Source organism: Eriocheir sinensis, chromosome 69, assembly GCF_024679095.1.
Source record: "Eriocheir sinensis breed Jianghai 21 chromosome 69, ASM2467909v1, whole genome shotgun sequence".
Classification (NCBI taxonomy): Eukaryota; Metazoa; Arthropoda; class Malacostraca; order Decapoda; family Varunidae; genus Eriocheir; species Eriocheir sinensis.
The window spans coordinates 1,829,746-1,849,509 of record NC_066577.1 but is presented as its reverse complement, the minus strand read 5'-3'; the positions used below and the strand labels follow the sequence as shown (position 1 = coordinate 1,849,509).

The 19,764-nt window shown below is 46.9% G+C and overlaps 2 long non-coding RNA genes and 1 pseudogene across 3 annotated transcripts; all 3 read left to right on the top strand.

Annotated features, from left to right (window-relative positions):
• Positions 1 to 19,764, top strand: part of LOC126988315 (neurofibromin-like) — a 219,442-nt pseudogene that overhangs the window by 177,537 nt on the left and 22,141 nt on the right.
• LOC126988363 (uncharacterized) lies at positions 2,359 to 3,359 on the top strand. Its single transcript, XR_007741837.1, has 3 exons — positions 2,359 to 2,586; positions 2,643 to 2,922; positions 2,979 to 3,359. It is a non-coding gene; the product is annotated as an uncharacterized LOC126988363 (long non-coding RNA).
• On the top strand, positions 6,250 to 6,983 carry LOC126988364 (uncharacterized). 2 transcript variants are annotated; one of them, XR_007741838.1, is made up of 4 exons: positions 6,250 to 6,485; positions 6,542 to 6,597; positions 6,654 to 6,765; positions 6,822 to 6,983. It is a non-coding gene; the product is annotated as an uncharacterized LOC126988364 (long non-coding RNA). The 2 variants fall into 2 exon arrangements; XR_007741839.1 differs by lacking the exon at positions 6,654 to 6,765.

The window sequence follows — 19,764 nt, the reverse complement described above, 5'->3', positions numbered from 1 at the left end:
GACACATCTCTCTCTCTCTCTCTCTCTCTCTCTCTCTCTCTCTCTCTCTCCCTTCCTCCTCCTCCTCACCCCTCTCACCCTCTCCCCCCACCAGGACTGAGTTTCTACAGAAGTGGTTCGTGGTGCTGCCCGAGGTGGCTTACGAGAACATCCACGCGGCGTACATCTACAACGCCAACTCTTGGGTGCGCGAGTACACCAAGTACCACGACCGCATCCTGGCGCCCCTGAAGGTAGGTGTGCGGGGGGATGTGCGTGTGGGGGGGGCTGGGGGAGGAGGAGGGGGAGGGGGAGGAAGGAAGAGAGAAAATGTTGAATGTTTGAAAAGTTGAGTGTGTGTGTGTGTGTGTGAGAGAGAGAGAGAGAGAGAGAGAGAGAGAGAGAGAGAGAGAGAGAGAGAGAGAGAGAGAGAGAGAGAGAGAGAGAGAGAGAGAGAGAGAGAGAGAGAGAGAGAGGAAAAATGACATGAAGGGAGAGAAATGTGGAAGGGAGAGAGAGGGAGAAAGGGAGAGAAATGTGGAAGGGAGAGAGAGAGAGAAACATTGGTGGGTGGATGAGGGCAGAGGACAAACTTACCCTCCACACCACTCCACTTTCCACCCATGTCCCCTACCACTCCACCTCCCACCCATGTCCCCTACCACTCCACCTCCCACCCATGTCCCCTACCACTCCACCTCTCCCTACCCCCTCCACCATCCACCTCCACCCCGTAATCCACCTCCATCTCCACACAGGGCCACAAGAAGCTGGTATTCCTTGACGCGCCAGCTCGCCTTAATGACTACATAGACCCAGACCAACAGAAGCTGCCGGGGGCCACAACCTCCCTGGACGAGGACCTCAAGGTGTTCAACAATGCCCTCAAACTGTCCCACAAGGATACCAAAGTGGCCATCAAGGTGAGTGAAGGGGGGAGAGGGGGAGGGATGGGAGGGAAGGGGAGAGGAGAGGAAAGGAAAGGAATGGGAGGGAGGGGGAGGGAAAGGAGAGGAGAGGAGCGGGAAGGAAAGGGAAGGGAAGGAAGGGAAGGGAAATGGAGTGAAGGGGAGGAGGGATGGGAGGGAAGGGAAGGATTGGGAGGGAATAGGAAGAGAAGGGAAGGGAAGGAAAGGAAGGGAATGGCAGGGAAGAGAAGAGAGGAAGAGAAGGAAAGGGAAGGAAAGGAAAGGGAAGGGAAGGGAAGGAAAGGAAAGGAATGGCAGTGAAGAGAAGGAAAGGGAGGGAAAGAAATGAAGGAAGAGAAGGAAAGGGAAGGGAAGGAAAGGAAAGAAGAGAGGAAGAGAAGGAAAGGGAAGGAAAGGGAGGGAAAGAAATGAAGGAAAAGAAGGGAAGGTTGAAAGTGGAGGAGTTTTGGCCCTTGAAAAAAAATGGCGGATTATCTGCAAGCCTGTTATTTGGTACGGAAAAGTGGGTCTGCTAAAAGAAGTGTTTTGCTTATCCCAGCTCAAAAACTCCTGCATCATCAATATCACTACAGCAATTAATGAATCACGAACACAGACTTTACTTGTTCATCATGTTTTAGGAGCAGCGAGTAGCGGGCTTTTTTTTATTATTGTTTTCTTTTTTTGTGTGCCCTTGGAGGAAGATTTATACGACTTGGCATTCCAAACCAAAACAAACCTTCTTCTTCTTCTTCTTTTGGCCTGTATCGCTTTTCATTGGGTCACCACCATCACTTCTTCTGGTACTAACTCCACTCTGCCTCTCGTCGTGTCCACATTCTACAGTTAGGTGTTCCACTGTTTCTTTCTCCGCGGTGTGCTAGACAGCCACGGTTGTGTTGGGAAGTCTTGGCGAGGGTGAGTTCCGACCCTCAGCGGCTCCTTTCGGTACTGTGCGGGTTTTGGCCTTTTTAAAAACCTCCTTACCACGAGTTCTACAGACTAGATTCTGTTCGGTACTTTCCAGATTAAACATTAGTCTTCGTGGAATGTATTAGAAAATGGTTCAAGGAAAGGGAGAGAAAGGGAAGAGAAGGAAAGATATAAAGAAGAAAGGAGAGGAGAGGAAAGGAAAGGGAGGGAAAGGGAAGAGAAGAAGGAAAGATATAAAGAAAGGAGAGGAGAGGAAAGGAAAGGGAGGGAAAGGGAAGAGAAGAAGGAAAGATATAAAGAAAGGAGAGGAGAGGAAAGGGAGGGAAAGGAAGAAGGAAAGATATAAAGAAAGGAAAGGAGAGGAGGAGAGGAAAGGAAAGGGAGGAAAGGAAGAGAAGAAGGAAAGATATAAAGAAGAAAGGAGAGGAGCCGAAAGGGAAGACCACGGAGGAGGAGGAGGAGGAGGACAGAGTGACGGCTTGGCAGGGAGAACAAAGGGAGAGAAGGAGACAGGGAGAACAAAGGGCCACAGGGACAAAGGGAGAGGCTGGCAGGGAGGATACAGAGAAAGGGAGGAGAGGGAGAACATATGGGCAGAGAGAGATTAGCAGGGAGAAGATGGAGACTTTGCCAGGGTAGAATGTGTGTGTGTGTGTGTGTGTGTGTGTGTGTGAAGCTTATAGTTGGACAGTATTGGGATGAGAGTGAAGGTGCTGGTTAACTCTTGCATAAGGGATTTGGACAGTACAGGGATGAAAGAGTGAAGGTGCTGGTTAACTCTTGCATAAGGAATTTGGACAGTATAGGGATGAAAGAGTGAAGATGCTGGTTAACTCTTGCATAAGGGATTTGGACAGTACAGGGATGAAAGAGTGAAGATGCTGGTTAACTCTTGCATAAGGGATTTGGACAGTATAGGGATGAAAGAGTGAAGATGCTGGTTAACTCTTGCATAAGGGATTTGGACAGTACAGGGATGAAAGAGTGAAGATGCTGGTTAACTCTTGCATGAGGGATTTGGACAGTACAGGGATGAAAGAGTGAAGATGCTGGTTAACTCTTGCATGAGGGATTTGGACAGTACAGGGATGAAAGAGTGAAGGTGCTGGTTAACTCTTGCATAAGGAATTTGGACAGTATAGGGATGAAAGAGTGAAGATGCTGGTTAACTCTTGCATAAGGGATTTGGACAGTACAGGGATGAAAGAGTGAAGATGCTGGTTAACTCTTGCATAAGGGATTTGGACAGTATAGGGATGAAGGAGTGAAGATGCTGGTTAACTCTTGCATAAGGGATTTGGACAGTACAGGGATGAAAGAGTGAAGATGCTGGTTAACTCTTGCATTAGGGATTTGGACAGTACAGGGATGAAAGAGTGAAGATGCTGGTTAACTCTTGCATGAGGGATTTGGACAGTACAGGGATGAAAGAGTGAAGATGCTGGTTAACTCTTGCATGAGGGATTTGGACAGTATAGGGATGAAAGAGTGAAGATGCTGGTTAACTCTTGCATGAGGGATTTGGACAGTACAGGGATGAAGGAGTGAAGATGCTGGTTAACTCTTGCATGAGGGATTTGGACAGTACAGGGATGAAAGAGTGAAGGTGCTGGTTAACTCTTGCTTAAGGGATTTGGACAGTATAGGGATGAAGGGGCAGTCAGGGGTGGTCAGGTTAGCTCTCCCCAACTGTTAGCTCTTGTGACCTGACCTTTTCCTTTGCCCAGGTGGGACCGTCCGCCATCCAGGTGACCTCCGCTGAGAAGACCAAGGTATTGAGCCATTCCGTGCTGCTTAACGATGTCTACTATGCCTCGGAGATAGAGGAGGTGAGTGTGTGTGTGTGTGTGTGTGTGTGTGTGTGTGTGTTTACCTAGTTGTGAAATACAGGAAAAGAGTTGTACCAGGCTTGTGCTGTCCCATCTCCATAACGCTGATTATCCAGTTTGTCTTTAAATTCCTGAATGGTTTTTGCACACACAGTCTCCTCGTCAAGTCCGTTCCATGTTGTTGTGCTTCTGTGTGGAAAACTGTATTTCCTGATGTCTCTCCTACAGTCGCTCTTCTTCAATTTCTTACCGTTGCCTCTTGTCACACTTCTGTCACGTTCCACTAGGTCTTCCCCGTGTGTGTGTGTGTGTGTGTGTGTGTGTGTTTCCTTCTTTGTTTTCTTCTTCCTTTCTTTCCCTTCCCGTCCATTTCCTTCCCTTTCTTTCCCTTCCCTTTCTTTCCCTGTCCCTTCCCTTTCTTCCTTTCTTCCTTCCTTTCTTTCCCTTCTGGTACTAACTCCACTCTGCCTCTCGTCGTGTCCACATTCTACAGTTAGGTGTTCCACTGTTTCTTTCTCCGCGGTGTGCTAGACAGCCACGGTTGTGTTGGGAAGTCTTGGCGAGGTGAGTTCGACCTCAGCGGCTCCTTTCGGTACTGTGCGGGTTTTGGCCTTTTTAAAAACCTCCTTACCACGAGTTCTACAGACTAGATTCTGTTCGGTACTTTCCAGATTAAACATTAGTCTTCGTGGAATGTATTAGAAAATGGTTCAAGGAAAGGGAGAGAAAGGGAAGAGAAGAAGGAAAGATATAAAGAAGAAAGGAGAGGAGAGGAAAGGAAAGGGAGGGAAAGGGAAGAGAAGAAGGAAAGATATAAAGAAAGGAAAGGAGAGGAGAGGAAAGGAAAGGGAGTGAAAGGGAAGAGAAGAAGGAAAGATATAAAGAAAGGAGAGGAGAGGAAAGGAAAGGGAGGGAAAGGGAAGAGAAGAAGGAAAGATATAAAGAAAGGAAAGGAGAGGAGAGGAAAGGAAAGGGAGGGAAAGGGAAGAGAAGAAGGAAAGATATAAAGAAAGGAAAGGAGAGGAGAGGAAAGGAAAGGGAGGGAAAGGGAAGAGAAGAAGGAAAGATATAAAGAAAGGAAAGGAGAGGAGAGGAAAGGAAAGTGAGGGAAAGGGAAGAGAAGAAGGAAAGATATAAAGAAGAAAGGAGAGGAGAGGAAAGGAAAGGGAGGGAAAGGGAAGAGAAGAAGGAAAGATATAAAGAAGAAAGGAGAGGAGAGGAAAGGAAAGTGAGGGAAAGGGAAGAGAAGAAGGAAAGATATAAAGAAGAAAGGAGAGAGGAAAGGAAAGGGAGAGAGGAGGAGGAGGAGGACAGAGTGACGGCAGCAGGAGAACAAAGGAGAGAAGAGACAGGGAGAACAAAGGGCCATAGGGACAAAGGAGAGGCTGGCAGGGAGGATACAGAGAAAGGGAGGAGAGGGAGAACATATGGGCAGAGAGAGATTAGCAGGGAGAAGATGGAGACTTTGCCAGGGTAGAATGTGTGTGTGTGTGTGTGTGTGTGTGTGTGTGTGTGAAGCTTATAGTTGGACAGTATTGGGATGAGAGTGAAGGTGCTGGTTAACTCTTGCATAAGGGATTTGGACAGTATAGGGATGAAAGAGTGAAGATGCTGGTTAACTCTTGCATAAGGGATTTGGACAGTATAGGGATGAAAGAGTGAAGGTGCTGGTTAACTCTTGCATAAGGGATTTGGACAGTACAGGGATGAAAGAGTGAAGATGCTGGTTAACTCTTGCATAAGGGATTTGGACAGTATAGGGATGAAAGAGTGAAGATGCTGGTTAACTCTTGCATAAGGGATTTGGACAGTATAGGGATGAAGGAGTGAAGATGCTGGTTAACTCTTGCATAAGGGATTTGGACAGTATAGGGATGAAGGAGTGAAGGTGCTGGTTAACTCTTGCATAAGGGATTTGGACAGTATAGGGATGAAAGAGTGAAGGTGCTGGTTAACTCTTGCATAAGGGATTTGAACAGTACAGGGATGAAGGAGTGAAGGTGCTGGTTAACTCTTGCATAAGGGATTTGGACAGTATAGGGATGAAAGAGTGAAGGTGCTGGTTAACTCTTGCATAAGGGATTTGGACAGTGCAGGGATGAAAGAGTGAAGATGCTGGTTAACTCTTGCATAAGGGATTTGGACAGTATAGGGATGAAAGAGTGAAGGTGCTGGTTAACTCTTGCATAAGGGATTTGGACAGTATAGGGATGAAGGAGTGAAGATGCTGGTTAACTCTTGCATAAGGGACTTGGACAGTACAGGGATGAAAGAGTGAAGGTGCTGGTTAACTCTTGCATAAGGGATTTGGACAGTATAGGGATGAAGGAGTGAAGATGCTGGTTAACTCTTGCATAAGGGATTTGGACGTTATAGGGATGAAGGAATGAAGATGCTGGTTAACTCTTGCATAAGGGATTTGGACAGTATAGGGATGAAGGAGTGAAGATGCTGGTTAACTCTTGCATAAGGGATTTGGACAGTATAGGGATGAAGGAATGAAGATGCTGGTTATCTCTTGCATAATAGGTGGACAGAGTAGGGATGAAGGGAATTGAAGATGCTGGTTAACTCTTGCATAATTTGGACAGTATAGGGATGAAAGAGTGAAGGTGCTGGTTAACTCTTGCATAAGGGATTTGGACAGTATAGGGATGAAAGAGTGAAGGTGCTGGTTAACTCTTGCATAAGGGATTTGGACAGTATAGGGATGAAAGAGTGAAGATGCTGGTTAACTCTTGCATAAGGGATTTGGACAGTATAGGGATGAAAGAGTGAAGATGCTGGTTAACTCTTGCATAAGGGATTTGGACAGTATAGGGATGAAAGAGTGAAGGTGCTGGTTAACTCTTGCATAAGGGATTTGGACAGTATAGGGATGAAAGAGTGAAGATGCTGGTTAACTCTTGCATAAGGGATTTGGACAGTATAGGGATGAAAGAGTGAAGGTGCTGGTTAACTCTTGCATAAGGGATTTGGACAGTATAGGGATGAAGGAGTGAAGATGCTGGTTAACTCTTGCATAAGGGATTTGGACAGTGCAGGGATGAAAGAGTGAAGATGCTGGTTAACTCTTGCATAAGGGATTTGGACAGTATAGGGATGAAAGAGTGAAGGTGCTGGTTAACTCTTGCATAAGGGATTTGGACAGTATAGGGATGAAAGAGTGAAGATGCTGGTTAACTCTTGCATAAGGGATTTGGACAGTGCAGGGATGAAAGAGTGAAGATGCTGGTTAACTCTTGCATAAGGGATTTGGACAGTATAGGGATGAAAGAGTGAAGATGCTGGTTAACTCTTGCATAAGGGATTTGGACAGTGCAGGGATGAAAGAGTGAAGATGCTGGTTAACTCTTGCATAAGGGATTTGGACCGTGCAGGGATGAAAGAGTGAAGATGCTGGTTAACTCTTGCATAAGGGATTTGGACAGTATAGGGATGTAGGGGCAGTCAGGGGTGGTCAGGTTAGCTCTCCCCAACTGTTAGCTCTTGTGACCTGACCTTTTCCTTTGCCCAGGTGGGACCGTCTGCCATCCAGGTGACCTCCGCTGAGAAGACCAAGGTATTGAGCCATTCCGTGCTGCTTAACGATGTCTACTATGCCTCGGAGATAGAGGAGGTGAGTGTGTGTGTGTGTGTGTGTGTGTGTGTGTGTGTGTGTGTGTGTGTGTTTACCTAGTTGTGAAATACAGGAAAAGAGTTGTACCAGGCTTGTGCTGTCCCGTCTCCATAACGCTGATTATCCAGTTTGTCTTTAAATTCCTGAATGGTTTTTGCACACACAGTCTCCTCGTCAAGTCCGTTCCATGTTGTTGTGCTTCTGTGTGGAAAACTGTATTTCCTGATGTCTCTCCTACAGTCGCTCTTCTTCAATTTCTTACCGTTGCCTCTTGTCACACTTCTGTCACGTTCCACTAGGTCTTCCCCGTGTGTGTGTGTGTGTGTGTGTGTTTCCTTCTTTCTTTGTTTTCTCTTTCTCTTCTTTCCCTTCCCTTTCTTTCCCTTCCCGTCCATTCCCTTCCCTTTCTTTCCCTTCCCGTCCATTCCCTTCCCTTTCTTTCCCTTCCTTTCCCTTCCCTTTCCTTCCCTTTCTTTCCCTTCCCTTCCCTTTCTTTCCCTTTCCTTCCCTTCCCTTTCTTTCCCTTCCCGTCCCTTTCTTTCCCTTCCCTTTCTTTCCCTTCCCGTCCCTTTCTTTCCCTTCCCTTTCTTTCCCTTCCCTTCCCTTTCTTTCCCTTTCTTTCCCTTCCCTTCCCTTTCTTTCCCTTCCCTTTCTTTCCCTTCCCTTCCCTTTCTTTCCCTTCCCTTTCTTTCCCTTCCCTTTCTTTCCCTTACATTCGCTTCCCTTTCCTCCTTCGTTTCTTTCCTTCCTTTCTTTCCTTCCTTTCTTTCCTTTCCATCCTTTCTTTCCTTCCTTCCTTCCTTTCCCTTCCTTTCTTTCCCTTCCTTCCTTCCTTCCCTTTCTTTCCCTTCCTTCCTTTCTTTCCCTTCCCTTTCTTTCCCTTCCCTTCCTTTCCCTTCCCTTTCCTTCCCGTTCCTTCCCTTCCCTTCCTTTCCCTTTCTTTCCCTTCCCTTCCTTTCCCTTCCCTTTCTCTCCCTTCCTTTTCCTTCTCTTCCCTTCCTTTCCCTTCCCTTCCTTTCCTTCCTTTGCTTTCCCTTTCCTTCCCTTCCCTTCCCTTCCTTCCCTTCCTTCCTTCCCTTTTCCCTCTCCTTCCTTTCTTTCCCTTCCCTTCCCTTTCCTTCCCTCCCTTCTCTTTCCTTTCCTTTCCCTTTCTTTCCCTTCCTTCCTTCCTTCCTTCCTTCCCTTTCTTTCCCTCTCCTTCCCTTTCTTTCCCTTCCTTTCCCTTTCTATCCCTTTCTTTCCCTTCCTTTCTTTCCCTTCCCTTTCTTTCCCTTCCTTCCTTGCCCTTCCTTTCCCTTTCTTTCCTTCCCTTCTTCCTTCCTTTCTTTCCTTTTTCCTTCCTTCCTTTCCCCTCCTTCCTTCATTCCTTTCCTCCCCTTCTTCCTTCCTTCCTTCCTTTCTTTCCCTCTCCTTCCCTCTCCTTCCTTTCTTTCCTTCCCTTCCTTCCCTTTCTTTCCCCTTCCTTTCTTTCCCTTCCCTTCCTTTCCCATTATCTTTCCTTCCTTCCTTCCTTCCCTTTCCTTTCTTTCCCTCTCCTTCCCTTTCTTTCCCTTCCCTTCCTTCTCTTTCCCTTTGCTTTCCTTCTCTTTCCCTTCCCTTCCCTTCCTTTCCCTTCCCTTCCCTTTCTTTCCCTTCCCTTCCTTTCCTTCCCTTCCTTTCTTTCCCTTCCTTCCCTTCCTTTCCCTTCCCTTCCCTTTCTTTCCCTTCCCTTCCCTTTCTTTCCCTCCTTCCTTTCTTTCCTTCCTTCCTTCCTTCCCTCTTTCTTTCCTTCCTTCTTTCCTTCCTTTCCTTTCTTTCCTTCCTTCCTTTCTTTCCTACCTTTCCCTTTCCTTCCCTTCCTTTCCCTTCCTTCTCTTTCTTTCCTTCCTTCCCTTTCTTCCTCTCCTTCCCTTTCTTTCCCATCCTTCCTTTCTTTCCCTTCCTTCCTTCCTTCCCTTCCTTCCTTTCTTTCTCCTTCCCTTTCTTTCCCTTCCCTTCCTTGCCCTTCCCTTCCCTTTCTTTCCCTTCCTTCTTCTTTCCCTTCCTTCCTTCCTTCCCTTCCTTCCCTTTCTTTCCCTCTCCTTCCTTTCTTCCCTTCCCTTCCTTTCTTTCCCTCCTTCCCTTTCTTTCCTTCCTTCCTTCCCTTCCTTCCCTTCCTTTCTTCCCTCTCCTTCCCTTTCTTTCCCTTCCCTTCCTTCTCTTTCCCTTTGCTTGCCTTCTCTCCTTCCATCCTTCCTTTCCCTTCCTCCTTTCTTTCCCTTCCTTCCTTTCTTTCCTTTCCCTTCCCTTTCCTTTCCTTTCTTTCCCTTCCTTTCTTTCCCTTCCCTTCCCTTCCCTTTCTTTCCCTTCCCTTCCCTTCCCTTCCCTTCCCTTTCTTTCCCTCTCCTTCCCTTCCCTTCCCTTCCATTCTCTTCCCATCCCTTACCTTTCCTTCCCTTTCTTTCCCTTCCTTCCTTCCCTTCCCTTTCCTTCCCTTTCCTTTCCTTTCTTTCCTTCCTTTCTTCCTTCCTTCCCTTCCTTCCTCCTTTCCTTCCTTTCTTTCCCTTCCCTTCCTTTCTTTCCTTCCTTTCTCTTCCTTTGCTTTCCTTCTCTTTCCTTCCTTCCTTTCCTTCCCTTCCTTTCTTTCCTTCCTTCCTTCCCTTCCTTTTCTTTCCCTTCCTTCCCTGCCCTTCCTTTCCCTTCCTTTCCCTTCCCTTTCCTTTCCTTTCTTTCCCTTCTCTTCCCTTTCCTTCCCTTCCCTTCCCTTCCTTTCCCTTTCTTTCCCTTCCTTTCCCTTCCCTTTCCTTTCCTTTCTTTCCCTTCCCTTCCCTTCCCTTCCCTTCCCTTCCTTTACCTTACCTTTCTTTCCTCTCCTTTGGTTTCCTTTCATTTCCCTTCCTTTTTTTTATCCTCCCTCTTGTCTTCCTTCTTCCTCATTCTCTTCCTTTTCCCTCCCGTTCCTTCCCTTCCCTTCCCTTCCCTTCCCATTCCTCCCCTTCTTCTTCTCCTCCTCTCTCTCCTCCATTCCTTGCCTTTCCTTCTCTTCTCTCATTCTTTCCTCCCCAGTCATCCACGCACCCCTCCCTCCTCTGTTACTAATGCCCTCCCCTCCCCTCCCCTCCAGTCTCTCATCCATGCCCCCCACCTGTTACTAATGCCCCCCACCCTCCCCCCAGTCTCTCATCCGTGCCCCTTCTCTGCAGGTCTGTCTGGTGGATGACAACCAGTTCACACTGACGATCGCCAACGAGTCCGGTCCGCTCTCCTTCATCCATAATGACTGTGACAGCATCGTGCAAGCCATCATCCATATCAGGGCCAGATGGGAGCTGTCTCAACCGGTGCGTGGGGGGGGGGGGTGCGTGGGGAGGGTCAGGTGGGGTCTGTGTGTTTGTGTGGGGGGGGGGGGGGTGGGGCAGGGTCTGTGTGGGGGGGGTGTTTGTGTGTGGAGGGGGAGAGGGTTATGGGGGGGCTGTGTGTGTGGGGGGGAGAGTCAGGTGGTGTGTGTGTGTGTGTGTGTGTGTGTGTGTGTGTGTGTGTGGAGGGGGAGAGGGTTATGGGGGGGCTGTGTGTGTGGGGGGGAGAGTCAGGTGGTGTGTGTGTGTGTGTGTGTGTGTGTGTGGAGGGGGAGAGGGTTATGGGGGGGCTGTGTGTGTGTGGGAGGGGAGGGTCAGGTGGGGTGTGTGTGTGTGTGTGTGTGTGTGTGTGTGTGTAATTTTATACGTACAAATGACAATGCCTCATATGTCTTCTCTCCCCTAACCACCACCACCACCACCACAGGACTCCGTGACCGTCCACCAGAAAATCCGGCCCAAGGACGTCCCTGGCACCCTGCTCAACATGGCCCTGCTCAACCTTGGCTCCCTGGACCCCAACCTGCGCACTGCTGCCTACAACCTGCTCTGTGCCCTCACTGCGACCTTTGACCTCAAGATTGAAGGACAGCTGCTGGAGACCTCAGGTGGGGTGGGGAGGGCCTGTTGGGGTTGGGGGGTTAGGGAAGGGAAGGGAAGGAGAGAAGAGGAGAGGAAAGGAGAGGAGAGGAGAGGAGACGAGAGGGTAGGAGATGGAAGGGAAGGAAAGGAAAGGAAAGGAAAGGAAAGGGAAGGGAAGGGAAGGGAAGGGGAGGGGAGGAGAGAAGAGGAGAGGAGAGGAGAGGAGAGGAGAGGAGACGAGAGGGTAGGAGATGGAAGGGAAGGAAAGGAAAGGAAAGGAAAGGAAAGGGAAGGGAAGGGAAGGGAAGGGAAGGGAAGGAAAGGAAAGGAAAGGAAAGGAAAGGAGAGGAAAGGAGAGGAGGAGAGGAAAGGAGAGGGAAGGAGAAGGAAGGGAAAGAAAGGAAGGGAGGAGGAAGGAGAGAAAAAGGGAAAGGAAGGAGAGGAAGGAGTGTGTGTGTGTGTGTGTGTGTGTGTGTGTGTGTGTGTGTGTGTGTTAGTATTTACAAGTCACTCACCACCAAAGTCACACATCACCAGACTCACCACTCACCACCTTCCATCACCTCATCACCACCACACTCACCACCAGACTCACCACCCCTCACCACCCTCTTTCACCACCCTACGCCCCTGTCCACCCAGCAGTGAATGGGTACCAGGTATTAATCGGGGGTTGTGTCCCGTCTCCTGGGGTCTGTTCCCTTCTCCTATAATTCCTTCCCCTCCTGTCTCTCTCCGGCATATGACCACAGATGTTGCGCCCACTAAACAAAACTTTCCTTTCTCCTTGCTTCCCTTCCCTTCCCTTCCCATCCCTTCCTCTCCCTTCCCTTCCCTTCCTTGCTCTTCCTTCTCTACCCTTCCTTACCCTTCCTATCCCTTCCCTTCTGCCCCTGTCCACCCAGCAGTGAATGGGTACCAGGTATTAATCGGGGGTTGTGTCCCGTCTCCTGGGGTCTGTTCCCTTCTCCTATAATTCCTTCCCCTCCTGTCTCTCTCCGGCATATGACCACAGATGTTGCGCCCACTAAACAAAACTTTCCTTTCTCCTTGCTTCCCTTCCCTTCCCTTCCCTTCCCATCCCTTCCTCTCCCTTCCCTTCCCTTCCTTGCTCTTCCTTCTCTACCCTTCCTTACCCTTCCCTTCTGCCCCTGTCCACCCAGCAGTGAATGGGTACCAGGTATTAATCGGGGTTGTGTCCCGTCTCCTGGGGTCTGTTCCCTTTTCCTATAATTCCTTCCCCTTCTGTCTCTCTCCGGCATATGACCACAGATGTTGCGCCCACTAAACAAAACTTTCCAACTCTCCTTCCCTTCCCCTCCATTTCCATCCCCTTCCATTTCACTCCCCTTCCTTCCCTTCCCTCTCTTCTCCTTCCCTCCCCTTCCTTCCCTTTCCCTTTCTTCCCTTCCCCTCCATTTCCATCCCCTTCCATTTCACTCCCCTTCCTTCCCTTCCCTCTCTTCTCCTTCCCTCCCCTTCCTTCCCTTTCCCTTTTTCCCTTCCCCTCCATTTCCCTCCCCTTCCCTTTCCCTCCCCTTCCTTCCCTTCCCTCTCTTCTCCTTCCCTCCCCTCCTGTCTCTCTCCGGCATATGACCACAGATGTTGCGCCGACTAAACCAAACTTTCCAACTTTCCACTCAGCATCACACACATACGGCACTCACCACCTTCCATCACCACCACACTCACCACCCCCTTTCACCACCAGGGCTGTGCATCCCCTCCAACAACACCATCTTCATCAAGAGTGTGAGTGAGAAGCTTGCCGCCAACGAGCCACATCTCACCCTGGAGTTCCTGGAGGAGTGCATTCAGGGCTTCCGCGCCTCATCCATAGAACTGAAACACCTCTGTCTGGAGTACATGACGCCCTGGCTGCCAAACCTCACAAGGTAACCATGAGGGAGAGGGATGAGAGACTGAAGGTGCTGGTTAACTCTTGCATGAGGGATTTGGACAGTATAGGGATGAGAGACTGAAGGTGCTGGTTAACTCTTGCATGAGGGATTTGGACAGTATAGGGATGAGAGACTGAAGGTGCTGGTTAACTCTTGCATGAGGGATTTGGACAGTATAGGGATGAAAGAGTGAAGATGCTGGTTAACTCTTGCATAAGGGATTTGGACAGTATAGGGATGAAAGAGTGAAGATGCTGGTTAACTCTTGCATAAGGGATTTGGACAGTATAGGGATGAAAGAGTGAAGATGCTGGTTATCTCTTGCATGAGGGATTTGGACAGTATAGGGATGAAGGAGTGAAGATGCTGGTTAACTCTTGCATAAGGGATTTGGACAGTATAGGGATGAAGGAGTGAAGATGCTGGTTAACTCTTGCATAAGGGATTTGGACAGTATAGGAATGAAGGAATGAAGATGCTGGTTATCTCTTTCATAAAGGATTTGGACAGTATAGGGATGAAAGAGTGAAGATGCTGATTATCTCTTGCATAAAGGATTTGAACAGTATAGGGATGAAAGAGTGAAGATGCTGGTTATCTCTTGCATAAAGGATTTGAACAGTATTGGGATGAAAGAGTGAAGATGCTGGTTATCTCTTGCATAAAGGATTTGGACAGTATAGGGATGAAGGAATGAAGATGCTGGTTATCTCTTGCATAAAGGATTTGGACAGTATAGGGATGAAAGAGTGAAGATGCTGGTTAAATTTTGCATAAGGGATTTGGACAGTATAGGGATGAAGGAGTGAAGATGCTGGTTAACTCTTGCATAAGGGATTTGGACAGTATAGGGATGAAAGAGTGAAGATGCTGGTTATCTCTTGCATAATGGATTTGGACAGTATAGGGATGAAAGAGTGAAGATGCTGGTTAACTCTTGCATAAGGGATTTGGACAGTATAGGGATGAAAGAGTGAAGATGCTGGTTATCTCTTGCATAAAGGATTTGAACAGTATAGGGATGAAAGAGTGAAGATGCTGGTTATCTCTTGCATAAAGGATTTGGACAGTATAGGGATGAAAGAGTGAAGATGCTGGTTAAATTTTGCATAAGGGATTTGGACAGTATAGGGGTGAAGGAATGAAGATACTGGTTAACTCTTGCGTAAGGGATTTGGTCAGTATAGGGATGAAAGAGTGAAGATGCTGGTTAACTCTTGCATAAGGGATTTGGACAGTATAGGGATGAAGGAGTGAAGATGCTGGTTAACTCTTGCATAAGGGATTTGGACAGTATAGGGATGAAGGAGTGAAGATGCTGGTTAACTCTTGCATAAGGGATTTGGACAGTATAGGGATGAAGGAGTGAAGATGCTGGTTAACTCTTGCATAAGGGATTTGGACAGTATAGGGATGAGAGACTGAAGGTGCTGGTTAACTCTTGCATAAGGGATTTGGACAGTATAGGGATGAAGGAGTGAAGATGCTGGTTAACTCTTGCATAAGGGATTTGGACAGTATAGGGATGAAGGAGTGAAGATGCTGGTTAACTCTTGCATAAGGGATTTGGACAGTATAGGGATGAAGGAGTGAAGATGCTGGTTAACTCTTGCATAAGGGATTTGGACAGTATAGGGATGAAGGAGTGAAGATGCTGGTTAACTCTTGCATAAGGGATTTGGACAGTATAGGGATGAAGGAGTGAAGATGCTGGTTAACTCTTGCATAAGGGATTTGGACAGTATAGGGATGAAGGAGTGAAGATGCTGGTTAACTCTTGCATAAGGGATTTGTAACCTCTACCTTTTCATCCGTCCCTTCTTCTCCCTCTCATCCGTCTCCTCCATTCTTGTCCCTTTTTTTCCTCCTTAACCCTTCCACTCCATTCCCTTCTCCCCTTTCCTTCTCTCTTTACTCATTTACCTTTTCTTCCCAGCCTTTCTCCCCTCTCATCCTTTCCTCTCTCATCCATCCGTCCCTCCTCTAATCCGTCTCATCCGTCCCAGGTTCTGCAGCCACCCGGATGACAAGAAGAAGGCCAAGGTTGCCATGATCCTGGACAAGCTGATCACCCTGACCATTGAGGAGGTGGAGATGTACCCCTCAATACAGGCCAAGATATGGGGCAACATTGGACAGGTAGGGAGAGGAAGGGAGGGAGAGAGGGAGGGAGAGAGGGAGAGAGAGAGGTTATTCAGTAGTGTACCCCTTGATATATGCCAAGATATGGGGCAGCATTGGACAGGTAGGGAGAGGAAGGGAGGGAGAGAGGGAGGGAGAGAGGGAGAGAGAGAGGTTATTCAGTAATGTAGCCCTTGATATATGCCAAGATATGGGGCAACATTGGACAGGTAGAGAGAGAGAGAGAGAGAGAGAGAGAGAGAGAGAGAGAGAGAGAGAGAGAGAGAGAGAGAGAGAGAGAGAGAGAGAGAGAGAGAGAGAGAGAGAGAGAGAGAGAGAGTTAATACAGTAATCCCTCGCTATATCGCGGTTCATTTATCGCGGTCTTGCTGCATAGCGGGTTTTTAAATTGTAAATATATAGTTTTGTATCGCGGACTTTTCGGTATATCGCGGGATTTTGTGGTATAGAGGTATTTTAATATAATTATTATTTTGATTATTTTGCAGTAAAAGAAGCATTTTCTAGCCTAAAACAATATAAAAGAATAAAGAAAGTATTAATTAGAACATATTAAAAGAATATTAAATTTAAATAAAATAATCAGCGTACAGCAGATGAGTGGACACAGACTCCCACGTGTGGAAGACACAGCCACGGCCGCCTCCGCTTGAGCTAGTTTGCCCACGTGTGCTCGTACACGGCACACCATTGGCTGATGGATGGGAGGCGCCCAACACTGTGTTCTGCATCCTGGGCGCTGATTGGCTCAGCGACCGAAGCATTTGTTGGTTCGTGAGTGGTTAGCTCGGAGACAAAGGGAGAGTGTGTTACAGCTTGCTACAGGTAAATGCTCCAGAACTTGGCAGTGAGGACCAGACAGGATGAGGCAGCGGCCACACTTGGACAAGACTCATCCTAAACTTTGACAAGACTCAAATCCTAAACTTGGACAAGACTCAAATCCTAAACTTGAACAAGACTCAAATCCTAAACTTGGACAAGACTCAAATCCTAAACTTGGACAAGACTCAAATCCTAAACTTGGACAAGACTCAAATCCTAAACTTGGACAAGACTCAAATCCTAAACTTGGACAAGACTCAAATCCTAAACTTGGACAAGACTCAAATCCTAAACTTGGACAAGACTCAAATCCTAAACTTTGACAAGACTCAAATCCTAAACTTGGACAAGACTCAAATCCTAAACTTGGACAAGACTCAAATCCTAAACTTGGACAAGACTCAAATCCTAAACTTGGACAAGACTCAAATCCTAAACTTGGACAAGACTCAAATCCTAAACTTGGACAAGACTCAAATCCTAAACTTGGACAAGACTCAAATCCTAAACTTGGACAAGACTCAAATCCTAAACTTGGACAAGACTCAAATCCTAAACTTGGACAAGACTCAAATCCTAAACTTGGACAAGACTCAAATCCTAAACTTGGACAAGACTCAAATCCTAAACTTGGACAAGACTCAAATCCTAAACTTGGACAAGACTCAAATCCTAAACTTGGACAAGACTCAAATCCTAAACTTGGACAAGACTCAAATCCTAAACTTGGACAAGACTCAAATCCTAAACTTGGACAAGACTCAAATCCTAAACTTGGACAAGACTCAAATCCTAAACTTGGACAAGACTCAAATCCTAAACTTGGACAAGACTCAAATCCTAAACTTGGACAAGACTCAAATCCTAAACTTGCTCAAATCCTAAACTTGGACAAGACTCATCTAAACTTGGAACTCTTGAACTCTAAACTTGGACAAGACTCAAATCCGGTATACCTGCTGAACCAAACAGCTGATGCCTTCTTCTTCTTCTTGTGACCACAACTTACCAACAACACAAAAAATTAACTGACATGTTGGTGACTGAGTTTCTGAGTAGAATTTCGATGAGTTTCCCGTGAAATGTACCCGACTTTGAATCTCCCTCAAGAAACTAGTGGTTGGTTGTTGACACGGGCTGAGGCGAGATTCTCAGAGATGTGTGCTTATATAAATAATATACATAACACATATGAAGAATAAAATAAACATAAGGTCGCTGCTTCGCGGATTTTCACCCATCGCGGGGGGTTCTGGAACCTGACCCCCGCGATAGACGAGGGGTTACTGTACACCCTTCCTTACAGGCCAAGGTATGGGGCAGCGCTGGACAGGTACACAGAGAGAGAGAGAGAGAGAGAGAGAGATTTTTTTGTTGCCTTTTCTCCCTTGCTGTTTCCCTCCCCCCACTCTCTCTCTCTCTCTCTCTCTCTCTCTCTCTCTCTCTCTCAGGGGCGCACTCTCCTCATCACTGCGACGCACCTCACTGTCCCTGTTAAGTTCTGAGGTCAGTGCCTTCAGCCTTGCCCTTCTCACATGGCTGTTCTGTGGTTGGTTCAGCCAAGTCTGAAGTGAGCCACACGGTGTGTCCGATTTGGTGTCTACTGTGTGGTGGCCTACGTGTGGCAAACAGTCCTCAGCGTCAGCAAGGTGCAGGCAGCAATAACAAACACCCTCAGTTATACCCAATTAGGAGTTAGAAAATGTTAGTAATGTCACAAATAGCTCCTAACCTAACCTAACCTTATCTTACTTAACCTTACCATCCCTAACCTAACCTAACCTAACCTTATCTTACTTAACCTTACCATCCCTAACCTAACCTAACCTAACCTAACCTTACCTTACCTTACCTTACCTTACCTTACCTTACCTTACCTTACCTTACCTTACCTAACCTTATCTTACTTAACCTTACCATCCCTAACCTAACCTAACCTAACCTTACCTTACCTTACCTTACCTTACCTAACCTAACCTAACCTAACCTTCCCTTCCCTTCCCTTCCCTTACCTTACCTTACCTTACCTTACCTTACCTAACCTAACCTAACCTTACCTTACCTTCCCTTCCATAACCTAACCTTACTTTACCATACCTTCCCTTCCCTTCCCTAACCTTACCCAACCTTACCTTACCCCACCTTCCATTACCCTCCCTCACCTTGCCTTCCCATCGCCAGGTGTCGGAGCTCATCGACATGGTGCTGGACTCCTTCATCAAGCGCTCGGTGACGGGCGGCCTGGGGTCTGGCCAGGCGGAGATCATGGCGGACACGGCGGTGGCCCTCGCCTCGGCCAACGTGGCGTCCGTGGCCAAGAAGGTGATCGGACGGCTGTGCAGGGTGAGTGGCCCTTTATTGTTATTATTATTATTATTATTATTATTATTATTATTATTATTATTATTTTTATTTATTTTTTTATTTTTTTATTTTATGTGATAGTATGTATGGGGGGGTGAGGGAAGGGAAAGTGAGGTAAGGGAAGGGAAGGGAAAGGAAGGGAAGGTGAGGTTAGGGAAGGGGAAGGGAAGGGAAGAGAAGGGAAAGGAAGGGAAGGTGAGGTTAAGTAAGGAAAGGAAAGGAAAGGGAAGGGAAAGGAAGGGAAGGGAAGGAAAGTGAGGAAGAAGAGAAGGGAAGGAAGGAAGGAAGGAAGGGGAAGGAAGGAAGGAAGAGAAGGAAAGGAAGGAAGTAAGGAAAGGAAGAAGGAAAGGAAGGAAGGAAAGGAAGAAGGGAAGGGAAGGAAAGGAAGGAAGAAGGAAGAAGGAAAGGAAGAAGGAAGGGAAGGAAAGGAAGGAAGGAAAGGGAAGAAGAAAGGAAGGGAAGGAAGGGAAGGAAGGAAGGAAAGGAAGGTGACACTAACTATCTAATCAAAGGTGGAAGATGAAGGACAGCAAAGAAGGCTCCTCCACCTCATCCCTCTCCAGCCAAAGCTGGCAGGAAAGGAAAAAGAACCATGCAGCATGGAAAAACTGCATGGAAATTATGTAGGAAAGAGGAAAGAACTACCATTACTGCTACCACTAACCGGGCGATAAAAGCGGACCAGGACACCAGTATTCGAAAGAACTTAACGTTATTACGACAATGAGTAATATCTTAGTTGCTGGTTGGATTCAAAACACTTGTCTAATCTATTCTTGAAGGCCGTAACTGTTGTACTATCAACGACATCACAGGGTAGAGAGTTCCAAACATTAACAACTCGATTGAAGAAGTGTTTAGCTTCAAAGCGACGAGAATCTTTTACCACTTATCTTCAAATTGTGATTTCTTCTTGTTCTATTTGATCGATCAATTGTAAAGTAATCTTCCGCATTAATATCACTGAATCCTTTGAACATTTTAAACACTTCTATTAGATCGCCTCGCATTCTTCGTTTTGATAGGCTGAATAAATTTACTTCTTTAAGCCTTTGTTCATATGACAAATTTCAACCTAGGAATCATCTTTTGTTACTCTTCGTTGGACCCGTTCCAACTTTTCTATGTTTTTTCTGTAGTAGGGAGACCAAAACTGTACACAGTACTCTAGACGGGTCGAACCAACGAATTATACAGTTTTAATATTACTTTTTCCGATTTATTATTAAAGACTCGTCCGATGAAGCCAACCTATTTGTTTTCAGTTTTAACAACCTCTGAACAATACTGACCGGGCTTTAAATCGCTTGATATAGTAATTCCAAGATCCTTTTCTTTACTTACTGCAGAAAGTTGTTGGCCATTCAT